Here is a 13,830-nt window from a genome sequence, read left to right on the forward strand (position 1 = left end):
TAAAGGGAGGGGAGGGGGGTGCCCATGACAGCATCCTGAGAAACCAGCTCCAGCCTGGGACAGAAAACGGGAACACCTATGGAGAGCTTTAACCCCTATCCTGACGCTGCGATTTTCTGTTTTTGCATTTTTCGTTTATTTACTCAGTCTTCCCGAAGCCATAACTTCTTTTTTTATTTTTCCGCTCACATGAGGGCTTGTTTTTTGCGGGACAAGTTGTACTTTCTAATGCCACCATTTAATATGACATACAATGTAGAGGGAAGCTGGAAAATTCAAATGGAGATGGGATTAGAAAAAAACTCTTGCCACAATTTTATGGGTTTTGTTTTTACGGCGTTCACTATGCGGTAAAAGTGACTTGTGCTTTTCATTTTCCAGGTATAGTTTTTCTTATGTTTTTAATTCTAAAAAATAAACCCTTTTGAAAATGTATTCTTTCTTGTCTGCTGTATTCTGACCCCTATAACTTTTTCACCACATTCACAATATGGGATTTTTTTTTTAATATTTTAATAGTACGTCTTAATAGTAGTTTTCACACATGGCAATGCCCATGATATATCTTTTTTGAGAGGGAGGATTATTTAAATTTTTATATTTTTCAAAACATTTTACTTTTTCTTAGGTCCCCAATTAGACCCCAACTTACAATCAGACAGCAATTTGTATAGAATAATTGTATTTGCTCCATTATTCTATACAGAAATCGCTGTTACCATTTAGTGCTGCCACCTGGAGGCCTATTACAGGCTCACGCTCATCAGTATGAATTAATGTCTTCCCTGATCTCCGCCCCGGAAGGCATTCCTTACCTGGAAATGAGTGCTTCTGGTTTTAGCCCTCTCATCTGAGGGGTTAAATGTCCACTGTTAGCAGTAAGGTCGATCGCGGACATTGTCTGCAGTATGAAACAGCAGGCACCCGGCTTTGGTGCTTGCTCTGCTCCAGTGCCATATTTAACCCCTTAAGGACTCAGCCCTATTTCACCTTAAGGACTTGGCCATTTTTTGCAAATCTGACCAGTGTCACTTTAAGAGCTCATAACTTTAAAACGCTTTGACTTATCCAGGCCATTCTGAGATTGTTTTTTCGTCACATATTGTACTTCATGACACTGGTAAAATGAAGTCAAATTTATTTTATTTTATTTTTTGCATAAAAAAAAAACTAATTTACCAAAAAGTTAGAAAAATTTGCAAATTTCAAAGTTTCAGTTTCTCTATTTCTGTAATACCCCCAAAAATTGTGATGCCTTTACATTCCCCATATGTCTACTTCATGTTTGAATTATTTTGGGAATGATATTTTATTTTTTGGGGATGTTACAGGGTTTAGAACTTTAGAAGCAAATATTGAAATTTTTCAGAAATTTACAAAAACCCAATTTTTAGGGACCACTACAGCTCTGAAGTCACTTTGCGAGGCTTACATAATAGAAACCACCCAAAAATGACCCCATTCTATAAACTACACCCCTCAAGGTATTCAAAACTGATTTTACAAACTTCGTTAACCCTTTAGGTGTTGCACAAGAGTTATTGGCAAATGGGGAGGAAATTTGAGAATTTCATTTTTTTGCCTAATTTTCCATTTTAACCCATTTTTTCCACTAACAAAGCAAGGGTTAACAGCCAAACAAGACTGTATCTTTATTGCTCTGACTCTGCCGTTTACAGAAACACCCCATATGTGGCCGTACACTACTGTACGGCCACACAGCGGGGCGTAGAGTGAAAGGTGCGCCGTTTGGTTTTTGGAAGGCTGATTTTTATGGACAGTTTTTTTTTACACCATGTCCCATTTGAAGCCCCCTGATGCACCCCTAGAGTAGAAACTCCCTAAAAGTGACCCCATCTAAGAAACTACACCCCTCAAGGTATTCAAAACTGATTTTACAAACTTTGTTAACCCTTTAGGTGTTGCACAAGATTTAATGGAAAATAGAGATACAATTTCAAAATTTCACTTTTGGCAGATTTTCCATTTTAATATTTTATTTCAAGTAACAAAGCAAAACAAAAAGCCAAACAAAACTATTTATGGCCCTGATTCTGTAGTTCACAGAAACACCTCATATGTGGTTGTAAACCGCTGTACAGGCGCAGGGCACAGAAGGAAAGGAATGCCATACGGTTTTTAGAAGGCAGATTTTGCTGGACTGTTTTTTTTTTTTTTTTACACCATGTCCCATTTGAAGCCCCCCTGATGCACCCCTACAGTAGAAACTACGGGATAAGGTGGCAGTTTTGTTGGTACTAGTTTGGGGTACATATGATTTTTGGTTGCTCTATATTTACACTTTTTGTGCAGCAAGGTAACAAGAAATAGCTTTTTTGGCACTTTTTTTTTGTTATTTACAACATTCATCTAAAAGGTTAGATCATGTGGTAATTTTATAGAGCAGGTTGTCACGGACGCGGCGATACCTAATATATATACAATTTTTTTTAATTTATGTAAGTTTTACACAATGATTTCATTTTTAAAACTAAAGTTTGTCTCCATAGCCTAAGAGCCATATTTTTTTCAGTTTTTGGGCGATTATCTTAAGTAGGGTCTCATTTTTTGCGGGATGAGATGGCTGTTTTATTGGCACTATTTTGGGGTGCATATGACTTTTTGATCGCTTGCTATTGCACTTTTTGTGACTTAAGATGACAAAAAATGGCTTTTTTTTTTAAACCATTTTTATTTTACGGTGGTCACCTGAGGGGTTAACTCATGTGATATTTTTATAGAGCCGGTCGATACGGACACGGCGATACCTAATATGTATACTTTTTTTATTTATGTAAGTTTTACACAATGATTTCATTTTTGAAACAGAGCCATAGTATTTTTCCGTTTTTGGGCGATTATCTTGGGTAGGGTCATTTTTTGCGGGATGAGATCACTGTTTGGCACTATTTTGGTGTACATGCAACTTTTTTGATCACTTTTATTAAGCAGTTATACAATAATGCTCGGAGGGAGAGTTAGAAAAACAGGAATATAAATTAAGAGGGAGACAGATAATGGGTCTCCTCCCCTATAATTCCCTGTATCTAACTAATTTCAACCCTTTCTGCATGTCCCTGGATGTCCCTTTTTATTGCGGCGATGACTGCCCAGCTTCATCAGGGAAAACACATAGCAAGGGTACATACATATGATTCCAAAGGCTTGTCCCGATGCGTTTCAATGGCACTCAGCCAAATCATCAGGGGACAGATAAATCCACAAACAATAGTAGCCAAGTAATCAAGAGTTCAGGTCGCTTAATGGCTTAATTAGACAACCAAACACACAAAATAGCAATAATGAATTGCTTCCAATAAAATACTTGGCTCTCCATGTGCTGATGTCCATGGCCCAGCTACAGTCCCATCCTGCGTGTGGCAGTGACCTCGAATGGGACTGTAGCTGGGCCATGTACATCAGCGCATGAAGAGCTAAGTATTTTGTTAGAAGCAATTCATAACCGCTATTTTGTGTGTTTGGTTATCTTATTAAGCCGTTAAAGGGAACCTGTCACCTCCAACAAACATCCCAAGCCGGCAGCAGTACCTGAGAGTAGCCAACAGCATGTTTGTAACGATCATTTTCTTCCTGCAGGCAGATGAAGCAAAAATTTTCTTTAATCCCCTGCCGGCGCATGCTTCTCTAGTCAGGCTTGAAGTCACGGAGGCAGCGGCCTCCGTGACTTCAAGCCTGACTAGAGAAATGCGCCGGCAGGGGATTAAAGATCGTTTTTACAGCTTTTGCTTCATCTGCCTGCAGGAAGAAAGTGATAGTTACAAATATGCTGCTGGCTACTCTCAGGTACTGCTGCCGGCTTGGGATGTTTGTTGGAGGTGACAGGTTCCCTTTAAGTGACCTGAACTCTTGATTACTTGGCTACTATTGTTTGTGAAATTTTTTTTGCTCCCTGATGATTTGGCTGAGTGCCATTGAAACACGTCGGGACGAGCCTTTGGAATCATATGTATGCACCCTTGTTGTGCGTTTTCCCTGACAAAGCTGGGCAGTCATCGCTGCAATAAAAAGGGACATGCAGAGAGGGTTGAAATGAGTTAGATACAGGGAATTATAGGGGAAGAGACCCAGTATCTGTTTCCCTCTTAATTTATATTCCTGTTTTTCTAACTCGCCCTCGGAGCATTATTGTATAACTGCACACTTGCTTATACTTTCACCATTCGGTTTATGCGTGGTCATCCATGCATGCATGCATATTTTAACTTGTTTATATGCTATGGGCCTACTAAATTAGGGTAGACTATTAAAAGTTAAGTTTTAAGGTTACCCCTTTATTTCAAGTTATTTTTCGAAGTTACCGGATGACCCAGAGTTCAAGATTGCAGGCACAGTGACTCCCTGGTGCGAGAGAGTCACCGGAACTGAAAGTTTTGGAGAGGACTTCTCCTTGTCTAGGACCACCTCTCCAACTGATCCTAGACATTGGAGTTTTCTGGCTTCTGTGGACAATTACGCACAAAGTAGGCCTTGCCTCCACAATACAGACACAGGTTCTCTGCTTTGCGGCGTAAACGTTCCTGGTCAGACAATCGAAGGCGCTCTATTTGCATGGGCTCTTCAGATGGGGTGGACACTAGAGGAAGAACCAGCCTCTGGCAGGATAGAGCCAAACGAGGTGGTCTTCTGGTGCATGCGACCTCCTTAGAATGTTCCCTGAATCGTATATCTATCCTTGTAGCCGAGGTGATCAGGTCATTCATAGTAGACAGATGGTCGCGACCAGCTAATTCATCCTTAATCCGGTCAGAAAGGCCCTCCCAGAACACCGCCAGTTGAGCCTCATTGTTCCATGCAAGTTCGGCAGCCAGGGTACGAAACTGGATGGCGTACTGACCAACAGACGGGGAACCCTGTCGTATAAGCAGCAGAGCTGATGCTGCAGAGGATGTGCGGCCGGGCTCTTCAAAGACCAGCTGGAAGGTAGCCAGGAAAGACTGTAGATTAGTGGTCTCTGGACCTCCATGTTCCCAAATAGGATTTGCCCAAGCAAAGACCTCCTCAGACAGCAGGGACACAATGAAGGCAACCTTGGACAGCTCGGTGGGAAACCTCTGCCCATGCAACTCAAAGTGGATCAGGCACTGGTTCAGGAATCCACTACAGGTTTTTGGATTTCCACCATAGCAGAAAGGCAGAGGGAGTTGCACACAAATCCAGATTCATTGGTGTGGGTATTGAAGGGGTAGCAGCGGCTGGCGACCCTGCAGTAGCTGGAGAAGAGATGGCATCCAGACAAGCAGCAACATTTTGCATGAACTGCATCATGACATCCTGACGTTACCTTTGACACCTCACTTCATCTAACAATTCCTAAACGACAGGCTTGGGGTGACCATCGGTGTCCATGGCCTCAGTGTACTGTCACGAGCCAGCGGGTATGAACCCACTGTGCCACGTGTCCTACCTTCTCTAAGGGCGTTGTCTATAGGAACCCCTGGATCTTCTCAGTACCCCTGATTGTGGCAATAGACTTTCCCGAGGGGAACCCCAGGTCGCTACCTCTTGAGGAGGATAGGCACACGAGGCAGCTGGACCAGGAGGTGCCTGAGAAAGGTACCAGAGGAGCAGGACCGAAGGATGAGGCAGAGGCGTAGTCAGACAGGGAAAAGGTCAGGGCAGGTGGCACTGGTACAGGTCAGGCAATCTGGGTTGGCAACAGGAGAGTCAAGGCAAGCAGATAGGGATCTAACAGGTAGCAGAGTCCAGGAATACAGATATGAGTCAGGAACACTAGCGGAAAACAGGAACCGTAGCAGGACACAAGGACCTTGACACTACGGCATCTGGGAAGGTGGCTGAGCCACTTATATATGCGCAGGAGGGCTAGGATAGGTCAGTGAGGTCACATGATCTAACGGCTAACCCATAAAGCTCAGGAAGTGACGAGTGCCGGCCCTTAAGGAAGTGCTGCAGGAAACAGGCAGCAAGCATGCTGTGGCCAGGGCTGAGAGCAAATTGTGGAGCAGATCCCAGAACAACAGCACCCACACAGACAGAGCCCAGGACTGCAGTGGTAAATGGGACACACCGGCCGCAAATCACCGCTGAACACGGCACCCGGGATCGCAGCAGTAAGCAGGGGAACAGCGGCGCACAGCAGCTGCTGTTACACTATCATACATTGTGCTGCTACTCCAAAAACAAAGGATCGACTCCAGCTTCTGACGAGTAAAAATAATTGGTTCTTTATTGGCTTCCAAGATTTAAAATCCGACATACATCACATGGAAAGACAAGTTGTAATTGTGACGCGTTTTGGGCTATGGTATTGAGCCCTTCATCAAGACAATACAACATGCACTAAAAGCAAGTACTTACAGGTCCTTCTAAAAAAATTAGCATATTGTGATAAAGTTCATTATTTTCTGTAATGTACTGATAAACATTAGACTTTCATATATTTTTGATTCATTACACACAACTGAAGTAGTTCAAGCCTTTTATTGTTTTAATATTGATGATTTTGGCATACAGCTCATGAAAACCCAAATTTCCTATCTAAAAAAATAAGCATATCATGAAAAGGTTCACTAAACGAGCTATTAACCTAATCATCTGAATCAACTAATTAACTCTAAACACCTGCAAAAGATTCCTGAGGCTTTTAAAAACTCCCAGCCTGGTTCATTACTCAAAACCGCAATCATGGGTAAGACTGCCGCCCTGACTGCTGTCCAGAAGGCCATCATTGACACCCTCAAGCAAGAGGGTAAGACACAGAAAGAAATTTCTGAACGAATAGGCTGTTCCCAGAGTGCTGTATCAAGGCACCTCAGTGGGAAGTCTGTGGGAAGGAAAAAGTGTGGCAGAAAACGCTGCACAACGAGAAGAGGTGACCGGACCCTGAGGAAGATTGTGGAGAAGGACCGATTCCAGACCTTGGGGGACCTGCGGAAGCAGTGGACTGAGTCTGGAGTAGAAACATCCAGAGCCACCGTGTACAGGCGTGTGCAGGAAATGGGCTACAGGTGCCGCATTCCCCAGGTCAAGCCACTTTTGAACCAGAAACAGCGGCAGAAGCGCCTGACCTGGGCTACAGAGAAGCAACACTGGACTGTTGCTCAGCGGTCCAAAGTACTTTTTTCGGATGAAAGCAAATTTTGCATGTCATTCGGAAATCAAGGTGCCAGAGTCTGGAGGAAGACTGGGGAGAGGGAAATGCCAAAATGCCTGAAGTCCAGTGTCAAGTACCCACAGTCAGTGATGGTCTGGGGTGCCATGTCAGCTGCTGGTGTTGGTCCACTGTGTTTTATCAAGGGCAGGGTCAATGCAGATAGCTATCAGGAGATTTTGGAGCACTTCATGCTTTCATCTGCTGAAAAGCTTTATGGAGATGAAGATTTCATTTTTCAGCACGACCTGGCACCTGCTCACAGTGCCAAAACCACTGGTAATGGTTTACTGACCATGGTATTACTGTGCTCAATTGGCCTGCCAACTCTCCTGACCTGAACCCCATAGAGAATCTGTGGGATATTGGGAAGAGAAAGTTGAGAGACGCAAGATCCAACACTCTGGATGAGCTTAAGGCCGCTATCGAAGCATCCTGGGCCTCCATAACACCTCAGCAGTGCCACAGGCTGATTGCCTCCATGCCACGCCACATTGAAGCAGTCATTTCTGCAAAAGGATTCCCGACCAAGTATTGAGTGCATAACTGAACATAATTATTTGAAGGTTGACTTTTTTGTATTAAAAACACTTTTCTTTTATTGGTCGGATGAAATATGCAAATTTTTTTAGATAGTAAATTTGGGTTTTCATGAGCTGTATGCCAAAATCATCAATATTAAAACAATAAAAGGCTTGAACTACTTCAGTTGTGTGTAATGAATCTAAAATATATGAAAGTCTAATGTTTATCAGTACATTACAGAAAATAATGAACTTTATCACAATATGCTAATTTTTTTAGAAGGACCTGTATATACAACACAGGTATAATCCTCCTCCTTTTTCAATTGGCTGAAAGTCACACCCCCAGCCCAGGTGTTCCTGGGTTAGGTGAGAGAGTCAGCCAGGGAAAAAATAGGAGGGGGAGGGCAATTAATTTGGCATCATGAATTGAAAGTCACAAACTGATGAACTATATATATTGCAATGTTAAGTCATATTTTCTGTTTAAACCCTTCGGTGTACAGGTATCCAAAATGTTTCTCTGCTTAATAACTTCTCTTTACGATCGCCTCCTCTAATAGGTGCGGAGACAACCTCCACGCCCTGCACAGAATACGCAGAGGTGTCGCCTTCATGGACAGTGGCAAAATGCATAGTTGCCGCTGAAACATTCCGGGACATAAAATGAGGGACATCACTTAAATGCTTCCTTATCCGGACTTTTAAATCATTTGTGGTACAGCCCACGTATTGCAACCTACAAATTTTGCATGTTATAACATATATTACGTGGTCTGTATTGCAATTTATATACTGCTTCAACACATGTCTATTATTATTAGCCATAGATATGACCTCTTTCGAGATACACAACTATGCATTTTGCCACTGTTCATAAAGGCGACACCTCTGCGTTTTCTGTGCAGGGCGTGGAGGTTGTCTCCGCACCTATTAGAGGAGGCGATCGTAAACAGAAGTTATTAAGCAGAGAAACATTTTGGATATTTATTTTGGATACCTGTACACCGAAGGGTTTATAACTTTCAATTCATGATGCCAAATTCATTGCCCTCCCCCTCCTGGGCTGGGGGTGTGACTTTCAGCCAATCGAAAAAGGAGAGGAGGATTATACCTGTGTTGTATATAAGTACTTGCTTTTAGTGCATGTTGTATTGTCTTGATGAAGGGCTCAATACCATAGCCCGAAACGCGTCATTATTACAACTTGTCTTTCCATGTGATGTATGTCGGATCTTAAATCTTGGAAGCCAATAAAGAACCAATTATTTTTACACGTCAGAAGCTGGAGTCGATCCTTTGTTTTTGGACATTTCAAATGTGGCTGGGTTCAAGCCCTATCCTCCGTGCTTCACAGGGGTGATCTGAGGTGAGAGCTGCAATCTTCTGTCTTTGTGTATGCATTGTGCTGCTACTGTATGCACTACAATTCTGCTGCAGAAAAGCCATAGTGTTTCAGCCACTTGTATAGGGGTGGACTGGCAATAGATTGTGCAGGGAAGATTCCCGGTGGGCCAAACACCAGGGGGCTGCCTGTGAGTCCTACTTTTGAGCAGGGTACATAAAGATCTGATGCTCCCAGCGTTAAATAAGGCCAAATATGTATCAGGCTGGTGGCCACAGGTGTCCTAGTGAATTCAATTGTATTGCTGTCCTCAGAAATTGTCATGGCAGTCTGGGCTGAATGGAGAAGATGAGGAATAAGAACTTCTACATAATAGGAGACATCACTGAATGTAAGCGGTATGTAGAGCTGTATTCCCCTGTATGGTGCTGGCTACCACAGAGGGGCAGCTTCTGGGCAGTGTTTTGTGGTGCATTGTGACATTTTGTTCTGTTGGAGTGATATTTTGTGCAGCACTATGGTATTGCTGGTCCACACTACTTGTGCAACACCTGGGACCTCCACCGATCAGCTGTTAGAAGAGGCCTTGAGCGCCGCAGCCTCCTCCTAGGCCAGTGACATAATTTTACATTGGTCACTTGCAGGGGCGTAGCGTGGGGGGGGGGGGGGGGGGCGTTACATAGGACTGCAGGTGACATCCACTACATTATCTGTCGCACTAAATTTTTTCCACAAGAGTAAAAATACTCCTTAACAATTTTTAACCCCTTAAGGACCAGGCTCATTTTCACCTTAAGGACCAGGCCATTTTTTGCAAATCTGACCAGTGTCACTTTAAGTGCTGATAACTTTAAAACGCTTTTACTTATACAGGCCATTCTGAGATTGTTTTTTCGTCACATATTGTACTTCATGACACTGGTAAAATAAAGTAAAAAAAATTAATTTTTTTGCATAATAAAATACCTAATTTACCAAAAATTTGGAAAAATTAGCAAATTTCAAAGTTTCAGTTTCTCTACTTCTGTAATACATAGTAATACCCCCAAAAATTGTGATGACTTTACATTCCCCATATGTCTACTTCATGTTTGAATTATTTTGGGAATGATATTTTATTTTTTGGGGATGTTACAAGGCTTAGAAGTTTAGAAGCAAATCTTGAAATTTTTCAGAAATTTACAAAAACCCAATTTTTAGGGACCACTACAGCTCTGAAGTCACTTTGCAAGGCTTACATAATAGAAACCGCCCAAAAATGACCCCATTCTATAAACTACACCCCTCAAGGTATTCAAAACTGATTTTACAAACTCTGTTAACCCTTTAGGTGTTGCACAAGAGTTATTGGCAAATGGGGATGAAATTTGAGAATTTTTTCCACTAACAAAGCAAGGGTTAACAGCCAAAAAAGACTCTTTATTGCCCTGACTCTGCCGTTTACAGAAACACCCCATATGTGGCCGTAAACTACTGTACGGCCACACAGCGGGGCGTAGAGTGAAAGGTGCGCCGGATGGTTTTTGGAAGCCAGATTTTGCTGGACAGTTTTTTTGACACCATGTCCCATTTGAAGCCCCCTGATGCACCCCTAGAGTAGAAACTCCATAAAAGTGACCCCATCTAAGAAACTACACCCCTCAAGGTATTCAAAACTGATTTTACAAACTTCGTTAACCCTTTAGGTGTTGCACAAGATTTAATGGAAAATAGAGATACAATTTCAAAATTTCACTTTTTTGGCAGATTTTCCATTTTAATATTTTTTTTCCAGTTACAAAGCAAGGGTTAACAGCCAAACAAAACTCATTATTTATGGCCCTGATTCTGTAGTTTACAGAAACACCTCATATGTGGCTGTAGACCGCAGTACGGGCACACGGCAGGGCGCAGAAGGAAAGGAATGCCATACGGTTTTTGGAAGGCAGATTTTGCTGGACTGGTTTTTTGACACCATGTCCCATTTGAAGCCCCCTGATGCACCCCTAGAGTAGAAACTCCAAAAAAGTGACCCCATTTTAGAAAGTACGGAATAGGGTGGCAGTATTGTTGGTACTAGTTCAGGGTAGATATGATTTTTGGTTGCTCTATATTACACTTTTTGTGCGGCAAGGTAACAAGAAATAGCTTTTTTGGCACGTTTTTTTTTTTTGTTATTTACAACATTCATCTGACAGGTTAGATCACGTGGTAATTTTATAGAGCAGGTTGTCACGGACGCAGCGATACCTAATATGTATACAATTTTTTTTATTTATGTAAGTTTTATACAATAACTTCATTTTTAAAACCAAAAAATTGTTTAGTGTCTCCATAGTCTGAGAGCCATAGTTTTTTCAGTTTTTGGGCGATTATCTTGAGTAGGGTCTAATTTTTTGCGGGATGAGATGATTGGCACTATTTTGGGGTGCATATGACTTTTTGATCGCTTGCTATTACACTTTTTGTGACGTAAGATGGCAAAAAATTGCTTTTTTTGCACAATTTATTATTTTTATTTTTTATGGTGGTCACCTGAGGGGTTAGGTCATATGATATTTATATAGAGCCGGTCGATACGGACGCGGCAATACCTAATATGTATACTTTATTTTTATTTATGTAGGTTTTACACAATGATTTTATTTTTGAAACAAAAAAAAATGATGTTTTAGTGTTTCCATAGTCTAAGAGCCATAGTTTTTTCAGTTTTTGGGCGATTATCTTGAGTAGGGTCAAATTTTTTGCGGGATGAGATGACGGTTTGATTGGTACTATTTTGGCGTACATGCGACTTTTTTGATCACTTATTACCTTTTTTGGGAAGTAAGGTGGGCAAAATTTCAATTTTCTCATAGTTTTTATTTTTTTATTTTTATGGCGTTCACTGTGCGGGGAAAGTAACATGACCGTTTTATAGATCAGGTCGTTACGGACGCGGCGATACCTAATATGTGTAGTTTATTTTATTTTTTTAAATTTTTATTCAGTGATAAATGTTTTTTTTTTTTTATCTTAACTTTTTTCACTTATTTTTTTTTTTTTTTTTGACCCAGACCCACTTGGTTCTTGAAGATCCAGTGGGTCTGATGTCTGTAAAATACAGTACAGAACCTATATAGGTATCTGTAACTGTATTTTACTTACACTGAACAGATCTATGCTTTCAGCATAGATCTGTTCAGCACCATGGACAGCAGGACGCCTGAGCAGGCGTCCTGTTGTCATGGGAACCTTCCCCGTCTGCTCAGTTATGGTCAGAACTGCGCAGACGGGGAAGGGTAAGGACGGGGCTCTGGGGGGGCTGTCTGGGGGCTCTCTCCCTCTCCCATCGGGGGGCTGCAAAGGCACAGCAGCCCCCCGATCGGAGAGGGAGGGAGCTCCCTTTTACTGTTAACCTTTTCCATACAGCGGTCCGTACGGACCGCTGTATGGAAAGGGTTAAACGGCTGACATCGCATCAATGATGTCAGCCGTTTATACCAGGGTGCCAGCAATGTGCTGGCACCCTGGTATACCCACTGTACACCAACGATTATTCAATGGGAGGCGGGCGGGGGATCGCGATCCCGCCTGCCGCACCGCCCGCCTCCCGCAACGCCCCCGCCGCCTGCGACACCCCCCCTGCACCACCCGCTGCCATCAAATCATGCAGGGGTGCAGGGGGGGGTGTACTATATTGATTTTAGACACTCTAAAGTTTCTGATCCCCGCGGTCAGGGACCGCGGGGATCAGAAACTGCAAAAAGCGCAGCAAACCGCAGGTCTGAATTGACCTGCGGTTTGCTGCGATCGCCGACACGGGGGGGTCACATGACCCCCCCTGGCGTTTTAACAGGATGCCGGCTGAATGATTTCAGCCGGCATCCTGTTCAAATTAACCCCTGCGGCGCCGGAATGCCGATTTTAAAGTCAGGACGTACCGGTACGTCCTTGGTCCTTAAGGACTCGGGAAATAGGGCGTACCGGTACGTCCTATGTCCTTAAGGGGTTAAGGAGTATTTTTAGCCGAGGAGGAGTATGAATTTTGCAGTAATTCAAATATATAATGCATAGGCATAAGGCTGATATTTCTGCAGAGAACCATTGCTAGTCTCCCATGCAGAAATAAATGTAGACAATTTTACATTTATCCAACATCATATACTAAACATAAGACCACTGCTGCCATACACAGCGCCCACCTGACGCTGCCATACACAGCGCCCACCTGACGCTGCCATACACAGCGCCCACATGACGCTGCCATACACAGCGCCCACATGACGCTGCCATACACAGCGCCCACATGACGCTGCCATACACAGCGCCCACATGACGCTGCCATACACAGCGCCCACATGACGCTGCCACATTGCACACAGAAAACTGCACAATCCACTGGTTACACTGACATAGCCTTGCTTTATACACACCTTCCATACATAAAGTACCTCTGTATTCTTCACCAGCACAGTCCTACAGGGAGCCTGTGTTCCCCTAACTCCTCCTACACACATGGCTGATCACATGACTGACATCACCACAGGTCCTGTAACCACAATGTAGTGTTTAGTACAGACTCTCTGGAGCTGCTCCTGGTGAGAGAGATGTCTGTGAGGGGCGGGGCTTCACGTGTGCCGGACCTGGCAGCTTCTGATACAGCACTCCTGACTAGAAAAAGACCATGTGTAAAAATATACGCATGAATCTTTTTCCAGGGAGTAAAATGACCTGAACAGGCGTCTATGACGCTTGTACAGGCGTTATTGCGACCTCTGAGTGAAAATGTGAAGTACCACAGTGTATGAGGATGAGATGCAATACCAATCATGGCCCAAGGAATAGGGTGTCACTGTGTGCGTTTTTTT

Source organism: Bufo gargarizans, chromosome 2 (genome assembly GCF_014858855.1).
Source record: "Bufo gargarizans isolate SCDJY-AF-19 chromosome 2, ASM1485885v1, whole genome shotgun sequence".
Lineage (NCBI taxonomy): Eukaryota > Metazoa > Chordata > Amphibia > Anura > Bufonidae > Bufo > Bufo gargarizans.